General features: G+C 34.8%; 4 pseudogenes; all 4 read right to left on the minus strand.

The window, feature by feature from the left end:
- Positions 1 to 1,185: 1,185 nt before the first annotated feature.
- Positions 1,186 to 3,948, minus strand: LOC132804250 (ATP synthase subunit a, chloroplastic-like; annotated as a pseudogene).
- A 24-nt stretch (positions 3,949 to 3,972) lies between these two features.
- On the minus strand, positions 3,973 to 5,270 carry LOC125419853 (DNA-directed RNA polymerase subunit beta''-like; annotated as a pseudogene).
- Positions 5,271 to 5,695: 425 nt separating this feature from the next.
- LOC132804251 (DNA-directed RNA polymerase subunit beta''-like) lies at positions 5,696 to 6,358 on the minus strand (annotated as a pseudogene).
- An 11,076-nt stretch (positions 6,359 to 17,434) lies between these two features.
- Positions 17,435 to 20,743, minus strand: LOC132804252 (DNA-directed RNA polymerase subunit beta'-like; annotated as a pseudogene).

Raw genomic sequence — 20,743 nt, forward strand, 5'->3', positions numbered from 1 at the left:
AGTTGCTTTTTTTGTTTTTTTTCCTTTTCAAAATCCAAAGAGTTCTTTTTTACTTTATACATAGGTCATCGATTCAACATTGGATTAAAAAAATAAAAAAACAGGGTGGGGGGTGAAATATCCGTTTTTCTAATTTTTAAAAATCAAATACAAATAACGGGTTCAAATAATTTTTTATCAACATGAATGTTTTATATCGAAAAAAAATTCCAGCTCTTTGAAACCATTTCTAGATTAACATATTCTGTATTAACATAGTTGTACAAAGAGTACCACACTGCATCTGGATTCAAACGATTTAGCTTTAACCCTATTAACAATCCCACATTATTGGTCGATAGAGAATCAAAGTAGATTTACCAATGAATCATGAAATGCTATGGTTCTTAAATACGATTTCTTAATTTATTCAAAAGTAATTCGCATAATCGTGCACCTTTTCGTGTTATAATGAAAAAAAGTGCAGTTGGTTGGATCCAGCCTATTCTTGAACTAAACAACTGGCACACGTTGCCTTTCCCAAAAAAATCAATACACCAAAGACTACACTTGGATTTATTGGATTTGTTGCTAAAATATCAATATTAAACCCGAAACTCCCAGCGAATGGCCAATAACCCAAGGAAAGGAAAGAATCAGTTACATTTTTCATATGATCTCCTCTTTCTTATTCTTATAGATAGACTAATTATCTATATTTTTTTATTCTATTATTTTTCTAAATTAAATAGGAATAGGGTAAAAGTCAAAATATATGTATATATTGATTTATAGATGTAAATGGATTTTTGTTTTTCACTTGGAAATTTCCAATAAGAATGATACTTATTAGAATTAGGTACCAGGTCTTATGTCATTGCGAAATAAAATTTATCATTTGTTGCAATACTTCTTAAGAAAAGTTCCATTAGACTAAGAGAAGAAAGCGAGTTAATCAGCTAATTTAATTCATCATCCTCAAACCAGTCCTTCCAGGGGGTTGTTGTCACAACGAATACGAAATTGTAAGAGTGAAATCTTAATATAATTTGAAAAAGCAAGAGCAGCAAATCCAAGGAAATAAAAAAGAAAAAAAATATATTTTTAGGATTAAACAAAGGGATTTGCAAATAAAAGGGCAAATGCTGCAACCAGTCCATAAATTGTTAAAACTTCCATAAAAGCCAGACTAAGCAATAAAGTACATCATATTTTTCCCTCTACTTCTAGTTGTCTGGTGATCCCCTCCACAGCTTGGCTTGCAGCAGTACCTTGCCCAACCCCAGGTCCAATTGAAGCAAGCCTAACAGCCAATCCAGCAGCAATAACAGAAGCGGCAGAAATCAATTCATGATAAATTCCTCGCAAAAAATAAAGAAAACAAAGAAATAGTTAATGATACAATCAACCAATGAATTATGGCTTACTTGCAAAAAATGAAGAAAATAAAGAAATAGTTAATGATACAATCAACCAATGAATTATGGCTTACTTACTCGCAAAAAATGAAGAAAATAAAGAAATAGTCAATGATACAATCAACCAATGAAGTATGGTTTACTTATTCTATCGCTAAGATTTATCAATTCAAAGTCACTAAAAACATCGAATTGAAATAATAATATTCTTGAACCAATAGAACTGCTTCGATATTTTCCTATCCACGTAATTTTTGTTAATTCGTACGACTTTTGTTCGGCCAGTTCTTTCTTTTTTATTTTTATTTTTCCAACCATTTTTATATTGGAATCCCTATCAAAATTCATAACACAATATTAGGGTAAATTAAATATATCTTTAATTCATATATACCTAGTTAATATTGGATATCACATATACATGTCTTTCCCCTATAACGTAAACCAACTATTCGTATCTTAGATTCAGTCGGATTCTAGAATCATTCTTCAAAACATACATAATTTGTCTTATAACGATTAGATTACATACATCTAGCTCGACCCCCCCTTCCTCCTCTAACCAACCCCCTCTTTTATAAATATCTTTTTTGTAAAACCCTTATCTTCTATTTTTATTTATCATTATCCCCCATGAGTACTATCAATCTAACTGACAAATTCATTAGACATAATTATTGCATAGAAATATCAGGATTGAGTTATCGAAGTTCATTTAATTTATTATTATTATTATTATTATTATTGGTCAATCGGTGAATTGAATGAACAAAACAATATCAATAAAAAGGAAGTATTCATTGGAAGGTGGTATAAAACAACCAAACAGGAATTTGAGGAAAAAGATCTTTGAGATCTCTTTCCTTTTTATTTTTATTTTTTTAATTTTCTTACAATTCCTTAACTTAATATCGTAATTCTTTACTATTACTCTAGATCATATATACTTTATTTTTATTTCGATCTTATTTGTATATTTTTCTTCCCTAAGTCTAAGTGGATTACTTTGAGACATGTAGACATGTCGCTAGGCTAAGCTAAAAAAAATACTATGTCAAAAACTAATCAATGATGGCCTTGAAAGAATGAGGGCAAGGTTAATCAAAAGAAAACAAGGTATGAAGGATTGAAATTGATTTGGAGTGAAGGTGTATCTCGGCTTTGATGTAATAAGCTGCTAAAAATTTGTAACAATGCCGGTTTTAGTGTTCTCTTGGTTTCAAATGGAAACTAAGGTATATTTCTCCAAAATTAAATAATGTTCATTCATGGAACTGTAATACATATTTATAGCATACAAAATGGGTGTGAAAGCACACCATGACCGGTTTTAAGGACCAATACAAACAAGTCCTTCATGGTGAAGCAAAATAACATGTGTAAAGTAACTTTGTCACATGCATCATGGTTGGTTGACAAGTGTTGCTGCCTCATTAGTTGCTTCATGGTGAAGTAGTCCTCATGCATGATGACATAAGTCCTTCCATGAATTGGTTGAGAGAAAGGACGAATGGTGAAGCTCCATGTCACCAAATAGCTTCCATGTCACCATCCTTGTCACCAAGGTGCTTTCCATGTCATCTAGGTGCTTGGTTTTTCTTAAACCCTAATTTGGCTAGTATACTTTAAAAAACATATTTTGGTGTCTTTGTGTAACAACTTATCTAGCCTAGATTATACAATTTGCTAGGATTAAAATACAAACCAAATATGAAACAAACTAGGTTAATGATTTTGGCTAAGGCATTTCAGCTTTTACCTTGCCTTGGTCTCAGTTTTGCATGTTTCATGGCTAACACTTGCCATGATTCTCTAAACAGACCTTCCATGGATTCGCCTACATAAACCACAGCTAAGGTTGTAAAAATAAGAGCTTGAATGCCACTTGTAAATAATCCAAGGAACATGACAGGTAGAGGAGCCATTAAAGGTACTAAAGAAACAAGAATAACAACTACTAATTCATCGGCTAATATATTTTTGAAAGGTCAAAAACTAAGTAATAAGGGTTCTGTGAAATCTTCTAAGATGTTAATGGGCAAAAGAATTGGGGTTGGTTGAATGTATTTACCGAAATAGCCTAATCCCTTTTTTTAAAGGCCCACATAGAAATATGTATTGATTTGAGTAAAGCTAAAGCAACAGTATATTTATATCATTTGTGGGTGCGGCTAACTCCCCATGAGGTAACTATATGATTTTCTAGGGTAAAAGAGCCTTTGACCAATTCGAAACACAAATAAATAAAAACATAGTTCCCATAAATGAACCTAGGGACCATATTCTTCTCCAATTTGCATTTTGTACACGTTTTGAATGAATTCAAGGACATATTCAATGAAGTTCTGACTGTCAGTCGCAATGGTTTGTGGATTACGAATAGCTATAATGGCTAAACCTAATAAGATAGCAATTACAACCAAGAAGTAATAAGTACTTGGCCATGGACTTGGAAACTTCCTATTTGCCAATAGAAATGTTGGCCTACTTCCACACCGGGTAGATTGTATAACTCTTTTAGTGTGTTGATGGAACATAATAAAACATTCATATTAACATCTTAAAGAATAGAACTTTAAAAGGAATTATCTTGATTCAACCATGTCATTTTCAATTTACATACTTGCATTATATAAGTTTCGAGATTCCATTTCCTAGTACCATGACCAAAATGAACTCCTGCTCCCATCATCTCTTCTAAATTGATGTTCCAATATCTTCTTGTCATATCTCCCCACACTTCTTCTCTTTCTTTTTTTCGTTGAAAGAAAAAAAAAAAAAGAAGCTAAATCCTAGAAATGATCATTCTAATATACCATGTAAATTCTTTGAAATGCAAAAATCAAATAATTCTCTGTGGTCCATTAAAATGTCCTTCATTTCCCACTCGAATAAGTTGTTCTTTTCCATTTCCAAAGGAATATTTTGATGGTGCCTTGAACGGTGCACTAATCTTTTGAACATGGTCCCAATAGGTATCATCCCCCCTAGAACAACGTTCTCTTTCAAAACTTTCAACCAATCGATACGACCACGTAGAGGAGCTTTTGCTAAAATGTGAGTGGTTTCTTGAAAACTCGCATTGGATATGAAACTTTGAGTATTTAATGATGCTTTCATTATTCCCAATAATATGGCTCTGTAACAAACTTCTTCTTCCAAAGCACGCCTCATTCGTTCCACTCACAACAATCTAATTAGTTCTCCGGGTGAAAAAACATTAGACATTCCATCTTTTGAAATCAACACTATTGATGTTATTTGACGTACAATAATTTTTATATGTCTATTATGGATCTGCACCACCTGGGATCGATAAACCTTTTGGATCTTATTAACCAAAGATATATAACTTTGCACTATAGTTAGCACAGCACCAATCAAGAATCCCCAGGGAATTCCAAAAACTGTTGTTATATGCTCATTCCAATTCTCAACCCTCTTTTCTAGGTTCACCAATATTGAATCAATCGAACGCACTTCTAACATTTGTTCCACTTTTGGAAGACCCTGCATTATATCACCAGATCTTGATTTTTCATATATAAATGCAACTAATGTATCTCCTTTGGAAAGTATTTCTCCATAATGGCCATGAACAATTGCTCCTGGAGTGGCCAAATAAGGCTTTGCCGATCTTATTACTACAGAGTCAATTTGAACAATTACAATTTGGCTCGATTTTAGGTACGGCCCTTTTTTAGCTATACATACATCTTCTCAAATAAACTGGCCCAGGCTAATTATTGTAGATGTTTCTACACAATAATTATAATCATAATTATGATGGAGAAAATGCCAATTTAAGTTGAATGGATTCAAAAAAATGTTACTGCATGGAGCGGAATTATAAATTCTCCCATTTTCATCCATTAAACAATATTTAAGTACTTGAAAAGTATTCTTTAAATTGTCAACTTCTAAATATTTAGAAACCGAGATTTGATTATGAGCTTTTAAAAGGTAATTATCAATTTGAGAGGTTATTCCTAAAGGGCCTAACGAATTCCTAATTGCAGGATCTCTTTTAATTGATTCATTTATTACATTGTAATATTCTACATCATTGAATGGACCCATTTGAAAACAATTGAACGATGACAAAATTATCAAAGATTGAGATTCCTTACTTCTATTTAAAATTATCAAACAATTTAGTGATTGTTGAATCCTTTCCTTGGAATAAATTGAATAAAATGGATTAGCACAGTTTGACCTATTATCAGAGATCAATCCTAAACCTAACAGATCATTCTTTTTTCTGATATACAAAATATGGGATTTCACTAAGTTGATTCTTAGGAAATCAGATCATTTGTCCTTACTTTAACAAAGGAAGTGTGGGCCTCTTCAAAAGAAGAAGTTTTTTTTATCTTAGTCCAAACTAATTGAATGCTTGTGCCAGAAATTCCCCGAATTGGTTTGCTGTTTCCATAAAGAATATAATTGATAGCTCTAAGTTCTAGATTATCACTTTCCTGCAATGGGTCCCAGAGGAAAAGTGTTTCTAAATTTATACCGTCCGCTATTTCATATATGATTATGGGCCGAATCGAAACAAAATATTTTTTCTTGGTAGGTGTGATCCATTGGACATAGATCCAATTTTTCAATTTTTTTGATTCCTTACATTTTATTTTTTTACCGTTCCCGGCGGTATCAAGATACCGCTGTGTTGAAATATCTTATCCATCTCTACAGCAAAATGGATATCTCCAGAAAAGATTTTAAGTTCAATCTTTTTTTTTTTCTCTCCATTCGTACCAATCTGCCTTCTCGACTTCTTATATTTAAAATGATTCGTGTATCTACTCAATGATACGATTGTTCCGTACCATTATGGAAGAAGATTCGGGTAAAAAAAATCGATCTACTTTCATTTGGTATTTTGGCTTAAATTCTTTGACTCCTTGATACTCAAGTAAATCATCTTTTTTAGGGATTGAATACAACCCTATCATCACAATATTAGTAATTCTTGAACCTTTTCTTCTGTATTGAGGATCATCAAAATAAACAAAAATAATATTTATACAAAAAATACCATTTATCGGTATTTCAATCGAAATAGTGGAATGAGGCAGTAGTTCTTTCTTTCATTTTTCAATCCACTGGAATAGAATAATGAATCTATTTCATCATCTCTTTGCTAATAAAAATAAATTAGAATTCTTGTGTAAAAAAAAAAGGAAATATGAAATTACAATGACCTTTATATATGATTCGATTAAATTCTGAATAATCCGAAATTATACTCTTTTTTTTTACCAGAAATACCAAAATTAAAGAATTTGTGTTTTACTTGATCATTATTTATTGGATTTTCTAAAAGGCTAGAAAACATTTTTCCTTTGGTAAAAATAAAATGACCATTCGTTTGATCTTGATCTTTGGGGAGTAAAGGGGGATGACACTGGATCGGCACGAACCTCCTGACAATATCCAAAAATGACTTGTTTTAGGTAAAAGATTAACATTACTATATGTAAATTCAAGTGCATGGTATACATCGGTACTCTAGTGCAGTTCTCCCTGTGAGTCAAAATAAACATGTTTTTGAACCTTTTTTTTTAATCTAAAGTGTATGTTCCTGCATGAATTTTAGCAATAACTTGTTCGAATTCTACATATTGATCATTTTGAGCTAAAATAAAACTTTTTGGTGAAATAGTCGCATTATGCATAATATCTTCACTCTCGATAGTTACATACACGTCTATATAATGTAGAAAAGCAAGATGCCCATGATCTATACGTTGTTGGGGTGAGAAGGTTATGACCAAGAGCAAGCTAGCTTGAAGTGTTAGCAACAAGCAAGCTTTTGGTGATGCTCTTGGGAATGGTTATGTGTGAGTTGTGTTTTTAGGTTTTGGTTATGGTGTTTTCTGGTTTTTAGGGTTCCCAGAGTGTTTTAAGGTGTTGAAGAAGAGATTAGAAGAAGGGGACCATGTTGGTTTTTGAAAATGAGGCTTGGATGTATAGCCATCTCATTCATTTAACAATATAAGCTTGAAATTACAACTAGTTCACACATGCCAAGCATGTGAGCTTACAAAATGAGTAAAGTATTTGAAATTTAAAAACTAAAATGGTCAACACCTAAATTTTCATACACAAAAGAGGTACAAACCAGCTGCAACATGTCTATTCCAAATATAGTAAAAAGTGGCACATGGATTGAACTAAGTTCCTATTGTTTAACTAGTTTGGGTAAACAACCAAACTAGCTTCACCTACTTAGTTCCCCTTTGAATCTGCTTATGAAACTTGGTTTGAAGCATCCTTGGTCATCAATAAATATTGTTCCAAGAGCTAGGAAAGTTTTGGAACCAGATCATGGGCCAAACAGCTCCAAAACTGACCCATACTCTGCATACTGGGCCCATCAGATATGGAAATCTATTTGGAATAGAAAATGGACTTTCCCATGTCATTCTGACTTGAAATTTGAAACATAGTCTTCTATATATGTCTGTCGACATCCCACAAACTTTCAGCCCTAACCTGAGATATAAGATAAACAGTGGACCTATGTTGTTCGAAATTATGAATCCAGCACCATAGTCATTTCAAGCATAATGTTCCTACTCTTTTGTGCATAATTTTACCTATGATTTTTCATACATAACTTAGGCATAAAACATTATCAAAATATACCTTGAATCAATTAAAAACATACAAAAAAATATAAACTCATAAAAGGAAAGGAGGTGATACCAAGGTGTGCATGCTAGCCGGTGACATGCACCATCAAGTGGCAAAATTGCCACACTTCAACACTCATCCTTGGCAATTTTGTATGAGACATTGAGAAGCCCTATCAATATCTCAAATCTCTTCTTTCCCAGTGGCTTGGTGAAGATATCCACCAAGTTCTCCTCGGAAGTCACATACTCCAACTTCACTTCACCACTTGCTTCAAATTCCCTTAAGGAATGATACTTGACCGGTATGTGCTTGGTCCTCCCGTGTTGGACTGGATTTTGTGCAATTGCTATTGCTGAAATATTGTCACACAATATTACCGTGGCTTCCTCTTGCTTCAAGCTCAAGTCCTCCAATAATTTCCTAAGTCAAACACCTTGATTAGCACAACTTGAGCAAGCAATATACTCGGCTTCAGCGGTGCTTTGTGCAACGGTTTGTTGCTTCTTGGAATTCCATGAGAAAGGGCCATTTCCAAGAGTGTAATTGTATCCTGATGTGCTCTTACTATCATCCAAAGAACCAGCCTAATCACTATCACTATGGCCAAGCAAAGCTTCATTCATGTCATCCTTTTACCATACACCAAAATCACTAGTACCTTTCAAATATCTTAGGATTCTTTTTGCATAACTAAGATGATTTTGTGATAGACTATGCATAAATCTTGACAAAACAGCCACACTAAACATGATATCTGGTCTAGTAGAGCATACATATAAAAGGCTACCAATTAAACTTCTATAGATGGAAGGATTTACCTTTGGAGAATCATCATCCTTCACCAACTTGATGCCTTCATTCATAGGTGTGGCAACGCTATTAGAATCCTCCACTTCAAACTTCTTGAGCAACTCCTTCACATAGCTTTCTTGAGATATGAAGATGCCTTTGGATGATTGGACAACTTCAATTCCAAAAAAGTATTTCATCTCTCCAAGGCTAGACATCTCAAAGTTCAATTCTAGCTCGCTTTTGAAATTGCTCACTTCTTTCTCATTACCACCGGTCACTAGGAGGTCATCAACATAAAGAGACACCAACACCATGCAACCATGAGTCCTAATATACAATGTAGGCTCATTAGGACTCCTCCTACATCCATGCTTTGTCAAAAAACCATTTATCTTGGCATACCATGCCCTAGGAGCTTGTTTAAGGCCATACAAGGCCTTGTGTAGCTTGTATACCTTCTTTTCACTTCCTTTCTTCACAAAACCTTTGGGTTACATAACATAGACCTCCTCCTTCAATACTCCATTCAAGAAGGCTGACTTCACATCAAGGTGATATACTTTCCAAGATTTTTGTGCCAAAATTGCAAGGAGAAGTCTTATAGTTTCCATCCTTACAACCGGTGCAAAAGTCTCTCCATAATCCACACCGGTTTGATGTGCATATCCTTTGACAACAAGCCTTGCCTTGTGCTTGTTTATGGACCCATCCGAATTGTACTTGGTTCTAAAGATCCACTTCACCCCAATAGCATTCTTTCCCTTCTGTTTTGTTACCAAGCTCCAAGTGTCATTCTTGTTTATCACATCGATTTCATCTTGCATGGCTTGTCTCCATTCTTTTCTTGCCATAGCCTCTTGGACATTGATCGGATCACTCAATGCGACATTACATCTTTCATAAATCTTATTAAGAGGTCTTGTGCCTCTCACACCATCACCAATCTCCAAATCAGCCCCTATGGAGATTTCTAGCTCATTCTCACCATATTCATCATCATGTGATGTGATTCTGCCCGTGCCACACATCCATCCATGTCTCGGAGGACATCCATACCTCGGAGGGCAACAATACCTCGGAGGGCATCCATGCGTCGGAGGACATCCACACCTCGGGGAGCATTTTACCTCGGACAACATCAGCCCATCCATGTGTCGAACAACACTAGTGTCATCCATGTCTCGGACAAAACCAGTTCCTTTGGACATCAATAGCACATTCATACCTCGGACAACATTCCACCTCGGCTATCAACTATCTCGGACATCTGATCTCGGACTTCGGGCATCGGATGTAACTTAGCTCGAACAGATATCAGTTAGCTCGGCCAGACACAACTTAGCTCGGACAAACATCAATTAGCTCGGATAGGCCATAAGTTAGCTTGGACATCAAGCAGACATAAGTTAGCTCGGTTGAAGACATAATTCAGCCTAGATGTCAAAGTCAACTCGTTACCTAATTTGCGATTGACTTTATTTCTTTTTGGGTTTTTATTTATTTATTTTCTGGACAAATAACTTTAGGAAGGTTTTTATTTTATTGTAAATTAATTAATTCCTAATTTAATATAAAGGAATTAATTAATCAAACTTAGATTAGGAAAGAAAGTATAGTTGCGGCCAACTAGGTTTCTTTATGTGTGTGGCTGGTTTTTCCTAGGGTTTTTAAGGTTTATTTTGTTTCTTTCGAAGCCTATTTAAAGGCTTATTTTTCAATAAGAATACAACTTTGATTTGATAAAGAAAATACTTGTGAGATTAATTATCTCTTTGCTCTTTGAGAACACCTAAAACACCATTTGAGAATTGGTTGTTTTAGCTTGACTTATCAATAGGTTTTCCATCCCCTATTGTGGCATCTACATTATACCAAGGTTTCTAACCACAGGTTGGTTAGGGGTTGAGGTCCATTCCATTAGAACTTGAACTTAATTGAGATCTGGGCTAATATGATACGGGGTTTAGGAGCAAGTCATCCTAGGTTCGTATCATCATGGCAACACCTTCATCATTTCCTTGTTCCTCATCGTTATCATGAGCTTCAAGCCAATTATCTTCATCCATACTAGGCAACTCCTCCTTACTACAAACCCATTTAGCTTCCTCATCAACTTTCACATCTCTACTTATCACAAGTTTCTTGGTTTCCAAGTTATACATCCTTTATCCGTTAGTCACATCACTATAGCCAACCAAGACATCAACTTGTGACCTTTCATCAAGCTTTCCTTTCTTCTCTTGTGGTACTAGGATGTAACAAATGCTTCCAAATACCCTTAGATGATCGAGAGAAGGCTTATATCCAAACCAAAGCTCAAATGGGATTTTACTCCTTAAAGACTTGAAGTAAAGCCTATTTTGGATGTAGATAGATGTATTAACTCCTTTGGCTCAAAATTTCTTTGGCAAGACACTTTCAAACAACAAACATCTAGCCATCTCCATGATGGTACGGTTCTTCCTTTCACATACACCATTTTGTTGTGGTGTGTATGGTGTAGTGAATTCATGAACTATACCATGATCCTTACAAAGTTGTTTGAAAGCCTCACTTGTGTTTTCCCCACCATTGTCCGTCTTTAATACCTTTATAGTGCAACCGAATTGATTTTGCACTAGCTTCATAAATTCTACAAACTTCTGCAAAGCTTGTGACTTTCTTTCAAGGAAATACACCCAACACATTCTTGAGTAATCATCAATGAAAGTTATGAAATACTTGCTGCCATTTAAGGATGAAACACTCATAGGACCACAAATATCTGAATGTATAAGTCCTAGCTTCTCCTTTGATCTCCAAGAACAAGATTGAAATGCTAGCCTATTAGCTTCTCCTTGGCAAGGTGGATGCCCTCCTTGGTTTTGATGGCTTTGTTGTTGTTGTTGTTGATTCCATCCATTTTTGTTGTTGTTTGTGTTGTTGTTGGTTGTAAAACCGGTTTGGTTGGTGTTGTTGCTCTTCCTTCCTTTATTCTTCTTTTTGTTCCCGTGGCCACCATAGAATGCACTCTCTATGGTCTCCTCCTTTCTAATGGCTCTCCTTTGTTCAGTTGCTTGAAGAGCATTGATGAGCTCACTCAAGGTTATTTCACTAAGATTTCTAGATTCTTCAAGGGAGGAAATCTTAGCTTCAAACCTTTCGGGTAAGCTCACCAATACTTTCTCTACTACCCTTTGATCGGCCAATTGCTCACCAAGGACCCGAATTTGATTTACCACTTTGAGCATCCTTTCCATGAAATCCTTGACAAACTCATTCTCCTTCATCTTCAAGGTCTCAAACTCTCTTCTTAGGTTTAGAACTTGCATTTGCCGAGTTCTAGTATTTCCATGGAACTCCTCTTGAAGCTTTATCTAAACCTCTCTAGCACTTGTGCATGACATTATCCTTGTAAAAATGGAATCACTCATGGAGGAGTGCAAGGCAGTGAGGGCCTTGAACCCCTTGGCAACTTCGGCCTCATGTGCATTTCTTTGTGCTTGGGTTGCATTAGCTCTCAACTCCTCCACTACATAACCTTCTTCTATGACTTCCCATAAACCAAAAGCTTGAAGGTAGGCTTTCATTTTTATACTCCAAATGGAATAGTTTTGGCCTTCAAACTTAGGTGGTGTTGGGGTTGCAAAGGATTGTGAGGCCATTTGAAAAAATGGTTTTTGAAAAGTTTTGAAAAATGGATACAAGAACAAGCTCTCGGGTGGTGGTGTTTTGGTGAGTTTCAACTAGTCTTTTTGGGAGGTTTTGGTTTCGGTTGGAAGGCTTTAGGTGCGGGATCCTCTCACAAATAAAATGGTCTAGGTTGAAAGCTCACAAGGTCCTAAGAAATTACACTATGCTCTGATACCATGATGGAATTTGGTGTAGGTTTATGTTGTTGTACCCTAAGAGCACAATCATTCAAGGTGTTAGTCAAGAATGATTGTTGTTGGTTCTTGGTTCTTGGTTCTTGATTTTGTTTTTTTTTTTTGGGTTTGTTTAGGTTTTGTTTCTGGTTTTAATGGAGGTTTAGGGTTCTTGAGAAGGTTGTTAGCTTTTGGGAAGAAGAAGAAACCAAAAATGTAGTAGTTGAGAGAGAGAGAGCCAAAAATGTTGTTTTTCAAAATCTGTTTTTTGAATATTTTCTTTCTCAACGTTTTTCATTACAATTTTCATACTTTTAAATACATCAAAAAGACAATAAGGCATGCTTCCATATTGAGCAATAAATACAAAAGCATTAAAGTAACCAACCAAGCCAAACTACCTCAACTAACTCTAATCAATGTGCTGGGCATGCAAGAAACCTTCTTTAATGGGCAGTTCAGTTTGTCTAAGGCATTTGAATTTGAAAACCAGCTCCATTTGACTTGAAAATTGGAGGGAAGCCTTTTTGAATATTAAAATATGTTCTTCCCAAAAACCAGATAAAACAAATTCCATTTACCCATTCAAAAGTAATCAAACCCGAGGCAGTTTTGCCCAGTTTTCTGGGCAACAACACTGCACAAGGGTCAGATTGTTTTGGGCTTAACTCAGCCTTCCCAGCTCCAAATTGGGCCATTCTTTTTTATGCTTCTTCCTATGCATATCTAGTTTATCCTATCCAAAATTTAGGTCCAAATCCCAAACCTACTTCAAACGGCATCCAAGGAAGTGGACTTATGTTGCTGGAAATACAATTCCAGCAACTAGACAAAAAAGGCCTTAAGCTAGATAATGAGCTTAGGGCATTATAAAAAGGATATTATTCTTAAAAATTACAAGATAAAATAAAATGTATAAACATAAATAATGTTTGGTCTTTGATGTTGCAAAACAAAGAGTGCAAGTGTAACCGAACTACCTTGCACATTGTGGCAAGATCACCACATTTCAACAGTACGGACAGCTTCAAATTTGGCCTGTTCTTACTATATTTTGTGCTGTCTTTACTGTGTGGGACTCTATAATAAGCTTATTTGGCTTCCTAAAAAGAATATAGAAGCTGATTTGGAGCTCAAAGAGGTTAAAGATTAGTCAAAGTCAACTTAGTCAAAAAGCTAGTATTTTAGTTTCCTAATTTGATTCTACTTTTTGTTTTAGGAATTTAGTCTTTTATTTGATTTTTATTTATTTATTTTCTGGAAAAATAAGTTTAGGAAAGTTATTATTTTATTATTTCAATTGTAAATTAATTAATTCCTAATTCAAAATAAAGGAATTAATTAATCCAAATTAATTTAGGTAACTAGGAAAAATTAGGCACTTTCCTTTTCTATACTTTCCTTTTCTTTACTTTCTTTTTCTCCACACTTTGAGTCCGGTTTTGAATTAATTTTTTTAGGGTTTTTGCTTTGTAATCTTATCCTATTTAAAGGCTTATTTTCAATGAGAAATGAAGCTTGGATTTTATACAAAAAAATTATTTGCAAGATTGAATTCTCTTTGTTCTTTTGAACACCTAAAACACCATTAGTAAATGAGTGTTTTAGTTTTGACTTATCAATAGGACATCCATCACCTATTGTGGCGTCTTTGATATACCAAGGTTTCTAATCACAGGTTGGTTAGGGATTGAGGTGACCATTAGAACTTTAACATAATTAGATCCGGGCTAATATAATACGGGTTTAGGAGCAGGTCGTCCTAGGTTCGTGTGATTTGGTATCAGAGCCAAATTTTGTTTAGGTTTGATCTATCTTTATTTGATTTATTTATTTTTATGTTAATTTGCAATTTTAGCATTAGGCTAAAGTTGCTTCTATCATCGTACACGTTTTGCATCATTAAAAAAAAAAAAATCATTCCTAGTTGAATTAGGATTTTCTACTTTTATCGTATTTTTGTTTCCTAGTTTGTTGGTTTTTTTTCATCATTGTTCTTGATAATTTTGGTTTTTGTTGATTTTCCTTTGCTGTTTTAGTCTTAAATATTTGCATTCATATATTTAAAAAAAAAAAAAAAGGGTTTGCAGCAACATATAAAAAAAAAAAAAAAATCGAACAATTTGAATTTTTGATTGGGAGGTCATGGGTTTGGTGTTTGTTTTGGAGTTGGAATTGCAATTTTGGTAATTATTCTTGCTACTTCAGTTGTTTATGTTCTGTGAGTGAAAAAAAAAAAAAAAGAAGAAGAGGCAAAGCCAAATAAAATATAAAAAAAATATTTCGGTTTGTTGGAGTTTGATTTGTTTGCTGGAAATTTGTTGGAGCTGCTAGTTTTTTTATTATTTATTCAATATTTGAGTTGCAGAGGAATTATTTTTGCTGCTGAATATTTGGATTTTGGGTGCTTAAATTATTTGGATTAAAATTAGTTAAAGGAATTGATACAAAACTTGAATTACAAGAACAACAACCACCACTATTCTATATTTTTGTTCAATTTGATTCTTGTTTGTATTTTAATTTCTTTTTCTAGAATTTTATTCTTGAACTCATAATCTATGACCACCTGGTCCAGTTCTTCAAAATTCCAAAGTTTTCTCATTAATTTGCTTTATTTTACCTAGAAAAGCCAAAAACTAGGCTTTGTTGAATTCTTTTGGTATTGCCTTTTTTTTTTTTTTTTTTTGGCTACTGTTTTGTTGATAAGTTTAATTAAAACATACTTGTGATCTAATTTCTGTTTTTTGGGTGTTTTCATTAGAACTTTGAGATAATTCATTGAGTGGAAAAAGGCAAGAGTGTGTGAGCTTAAAAGAGGGTAAAAGTCGAAACTAGTGTGCAAACACGAGTGTCGAGACCTTGTTTGAGTGAAACACGTGAGGGAGTGAATATTATGAGGATTTATTTTATTTTTGCAGTATTTTAATAACATGGCAGATTCTAGAATAAGAAGAGGAGACACACCACTGAGAATTAATGAAGAACAGTTCGTAGGATTCCATGGTGGTTCCCGAGCTACGGGAAGTGGAGAGCAAACGGACATGAGGGCTATAATGGAGCAATTGAAGCGGATGAATGCTCAATTCGACCACATAAATCAAAGGATGGATAGAATAGAAACATCTCATGGTGGGACAAATTTGAGGCAACAATTCCACGGAGGTCGAGGTCCAGGTCAAGGAGACCGTGGGCGACCAAGAGAGGAGTTTGAGGAGGTTTCGGAGATGATTTTGAAGAAGGAATGGATGAAACATTTGCTGTCCAAGGGAGGCTAGGCCATGGGAGGCATAGGAGAGAGGATGTAGATGATGATCTTGGCAACATCAAGATAAGCATTCCACCATTCATGGGTAAAAGTGATCCATAAGCTTACTTGGAGTGGGAGGAACGAATGGAGATGATCTTTGATTGCCACAACTATTCGGAAGCCAAGAAGGTGAAATTGGTAGCAATGGAATTTGGTCATTATGCACTCCAATCGTGGACTAATGAGCAAAACACCCGAAGAAGAGTTGGTGATGACTTGATCACTACATGGCGACAAATGAAAGGAGCCATGGGGAAGCGATTTGTACCATCACACTATCATAGGTTGCTGCATCAAAGGCTTCAATCTTTATCTCAAGGAAGCAGTATCGTGGAAGACTATTATAAGGAGATGGAAATGCTCATGATGAGATTGAACTTGAATGAAGATAGGGAAGCAACCATGGTAAGGTTTCTTGGTGGTTTGAGTCGTGAAATAGCCAATCAACTAGAATTGCAACAATATGTGGAATTGGAGGAGATATTGCATGTGGCTATTAAATTAGAGCATCATCCCATTGCGAGGACTCACAGAAATACCTTGGGTGGTGCCACAATCTATTTTACGTACAACAATGTGTTCAACTACTTCAACAAGTCTACATGTAAGATATCCAGCATTTGATGTTCGTACAGAAGTATCCACAACTCCTTTGTGAGCTCGGTAACAAGAAATGATATATTATGTTAAAGACAGTCTTTTCCTTAAATTACTTTGAATAGTTAAATCAATCATTTGTCTTTGTAGATCCAAAATTAACCCTCTCATACCTATTAATTGGTGTGCTTGAGATGCATTTCCTCTAGCTCCCAAAAAGGACATTATATGGACTGGATTAAAACGGTCAGTCATCCTAAAATTAGGATTCATTTCTTGTCGCAAATAGTCACTTCTAGCATACCATATCTCAATAGATTAACATAATTTTTCTACCGCATGTACATTCCCATAATGATGGTGTTTTTCCGAAATCAAACCTTGTTGTTCAGCATCTTGGACTAGCCATCCCTTAGAAGGTATTGTTAAAAGATCATCAATTCCTAACGAAATGGATGTAGTGGTGGCTTGTCGGAATCTCAGAGTCTTTACTTGATCTAGGATGTGTGATGTATATGCCATTCCAAAATGGTCTATTAATCTATTAATAAGCCATTTAATGGCAGTTCCATCTATCGCTTTATTGTGAAAGGCCAGATTAGCCCATTCTGCCATAAGTACCTCCATATTCCGCTGAGTGGGGTTCGCTAATGGGTTTGAGTCAATGATTGGAAAACTTCCTTTTCTCGATCTTGATTTGCTTAGAAATTTAGGAATTATGTCCTATTTGAACCGGACAGACCTGAATTCACACTAGTGTCATAGAATTACTTAGCTTGGATACCATATTATTGGACATCATATGAGTAGGCCAGGCAAAATCCTTGTATAGCTTCTTCAATTTCTCAATAAAGAGAAATATGACCAACAATGGTTCGAAAGTATATACAAAGAATTTCTTTGGTTATGCTTCTTACTATTAAATAGGGCCCATAAATCTCATGACAGGTACCCAAAGGTTCATAGTGAACTTCGAAGGGAGCTTTTCTTGAAGTAATAACATGTAGATCTAGTTGCCACCGGAGCCACAAAGGACTATCTAAATGGATTCTTTTCTACCGATAAGCTCCAATTGCATCATAAGAATTACAAAAATGGGGTTCTTTTTCTTTCATATACTTATTACCGTCAGTTCTTCCATTTTGATAATATCTATGATTCCATGGATTATACCTCTTTGCATAAATACCTTGGCGATTCTCACTTGTTAATACATAGAGCCCAATAAGTATATCTTGAGTTGGTATAGAAACGGAATCTTCAATAGCTGGCAACAAGAGATTCGTATGAGAAAGCATAAGTAAACAAGCCTCTGCTTGAGCCCCAAATATAAGGGTACATAAATAGCCATTTGATCCCCATCAAATTCTGCATTGAATCCCCTACTAACTAATGGATGTAAACAAATAACACGTCTTTCGACTAAAATGGGTTGGAACGTCTATATGCCTAATCTATGCAGAGTGGGCACCCTATTCAGCATTACGGGATGCTCTTGCATAACTTCCTGAAGTATGTCCCATACAACTGGCTCTTTTTCTCGAATTTTACTCTTAACAACTCCTACGTTTGAAGCCAACTGTTGTCTAATTAAACCACGAATTACAAATGTCTGGAGAAGTCCTGTTGCCCCAAATAATCAACATGTTTGCCAAGCAGAGTCTCACGAAATCTTCCTTCTTTGCCTTCAATGACATCTGAAAATGACTTGTAAGCCTTATTATGACTGTCCCTCATTGACTGTCCATAGATTCCATTATCAAGAAGTGTATCCATGGCTTCTTGTACCAATTTTTCCTGACACATTACTAATTCCTCTGGCATAGATCTACTTGTGGTGAATAGATCAATAAGAGTATTGTTCCGATAGATAAGTCTTCTATGGAGTTCATTAATATCCGAGCTCATTAGTTTACCCCCATCGATCTGAATAATAGGTCATAACTCGGGAGGAAGAACTGGTAATAGACATAAAATCATCCACTCGGGTTCTATATTTGTTCAAATAAAATTCTTAGCTAATTCCATGCATCTAACCAAAAAATCCCTTTTTCTTTCGACTTTTTGATCTTCCCATTGATTACCTGTGGGACCTTCTTCCCCTAATTCTTTCCATTCTACCAACGAATAATCTATAATAATTCACAAATCGATATCAGCTAATTGTTCTCGGATTGCACTTGCTCCAGTAGAAATTTCTCGATTTGGAAATGTCCCGAAGCCTTGGGTAGTAAAAAAAAATGGGATGCTGTATTTCCAGGATTGGATCTCATATTCGAATGAACCTATAATCGTAAGAAAGTGGGTTTTTTAGTTATGGCCCTAGCAAAAGAAAATTTTGGATAGGATCCGGCTCAATTTCCCCTTCAAAATTGGACGTGAAAGTTTCCTCTCATCCGGCTCAAGTAGTTACACCAAAAAAGATAAAGAAAAGAAATGGGTTTCGTTTCCACTTTCAAATTCTATAAAAACCCCAAAAAATCTACTCCTTACTCAAGTTCCAAAAGAAGGTCAAGCAACATTTCATTGATTCATTTTATTTATTTGTTTTAGTATATTTTCTAAATTGAATTCTTTATTTAATTATGGCATAATAAAATAACTGAAAATGTGAAATTCTTGAGTAGTCTACTTCCCTTCGAATGATGAATTCCCTTAATTTTAATTAAATTAAAGGGTGGCCTTAGAAGTCATAAGGTATTTACTTGTTTATGTATTGTTCTATTCAATCTTTTAGGTCCCTACTTCACATCGACGGTTATTTCATGATACCCTTAAAGCCAATATACGATGGATAGACTCCCACAACCATGACATATTTTCTTATTTTGCTTATTTCGACAGAATTTTGTTTCATTTAGAAAGAAAGGAAATGGTTAATTCCATAAAATAAGTTTTTTTTTTTTTTAACGAGGTACAAATTTCTATTTATTTGTTACTGAATCGACCATAGAACAATTCCCTTTTTACTTGGAAGTATTGAACACACCCATAATTTTGAGCTTCATGTTACTCCTACCAAGAGACATGTCAGATCCAGGGCATCCTAATTCGATTGAATGGGATGACAGTTTCTCATTTTAAATTTGTAAAATCATAATTTTGATCAAATCACACATCGCAATATACTAGGCCTTCTAATTCTTTAAGAGGCTTATTTCAAAGATTCGAAATATAACTTCTTTAAGAGGTTTATCTAAAAGATTCGTAATATAACTAGGAAGAAGTTTCAAATGCCATGTATGGGTTACTGGGCATGCCAATTTGATGTAGCCCATTTGATATCTTCGTATCTGAGAATCAACAAATTCAACTCTACATTGTCACAAAATTTCGGTTCTTTGTTCATCTCCGATTACTGAATAATTTCCACAAGCACAAATCCCACTTTTTATAGGCCCAAAAATTCTTTCACAAAATAATCTATCTTTTTTCGGTTTATTAGTTTTGAAATGAAAAGTGTATGGTTTTGTCACCTCTCCAATTATCTCTCAATTAGGTAGGATTTTTTTTGGCCCAAGCACTTATTTGTTGAGGAGAAATTGATCCAATTCAAAGTTGTTGATGTTTATACCAATCGATCAGAAAATAAAATTTTTGATTCATTTTGATTAAGCACCCTTCCTATTAATCTGGGAGTTTTTCTCTGACACAAGGAAATGATTCAATTCCAAAGCCAAAGATCGTAATTCTCGAACGAGCAATCAAAAGGATTATGGAGCATCCTCCAGTTTAGGTATTGTTCCTCTAATGATTGTAGTACCAAGTACTTCTTGGTAAGCTTTAATATGATCAGATTTATAAGTAAGCATCTCTTGTAAAATATGAGCAATACCAAATCCCTTTAGAGCCTAAACTTCCATTTCTCCTACCCGCCACCCTCCCTACTTAGCCCTTCCTCTAAATGGTTATTGGGTAACAAGTGCATAATGTCCGCTAGAATGTCCATGTATTTTATCATCAGCTTGATGAATTAATTTCAAGATATAAGACTTTCCTATTATAACAGGTTGTTCAAAAGGAGCCCCCATTCTTCCATCAAATATTGTACTTTTTCCTAAATACTCGAGTTCAAATACCCATGGATTCACTGCTTGCTTGCTGACTTCATATAATTCAGAAAAGACTATTTTTTCTCGAAGCCTCTTGTTCAT

The sequence above is a fragment of the Ziziphus jujuba genome, chromosome 6 (assembly GCF_031755915.1).
Source record: "Ziziphus jujuba cultivar Dongzao chromosome 6, ASM3175591v1".
Classification (NCBI taxonomy): Eukaryota; Viridiplantae; Streptophyta; class Magnoliopsida; order Rosales; family Rhamnaceae; genus Ziziphus; species Ziziphus jujuba.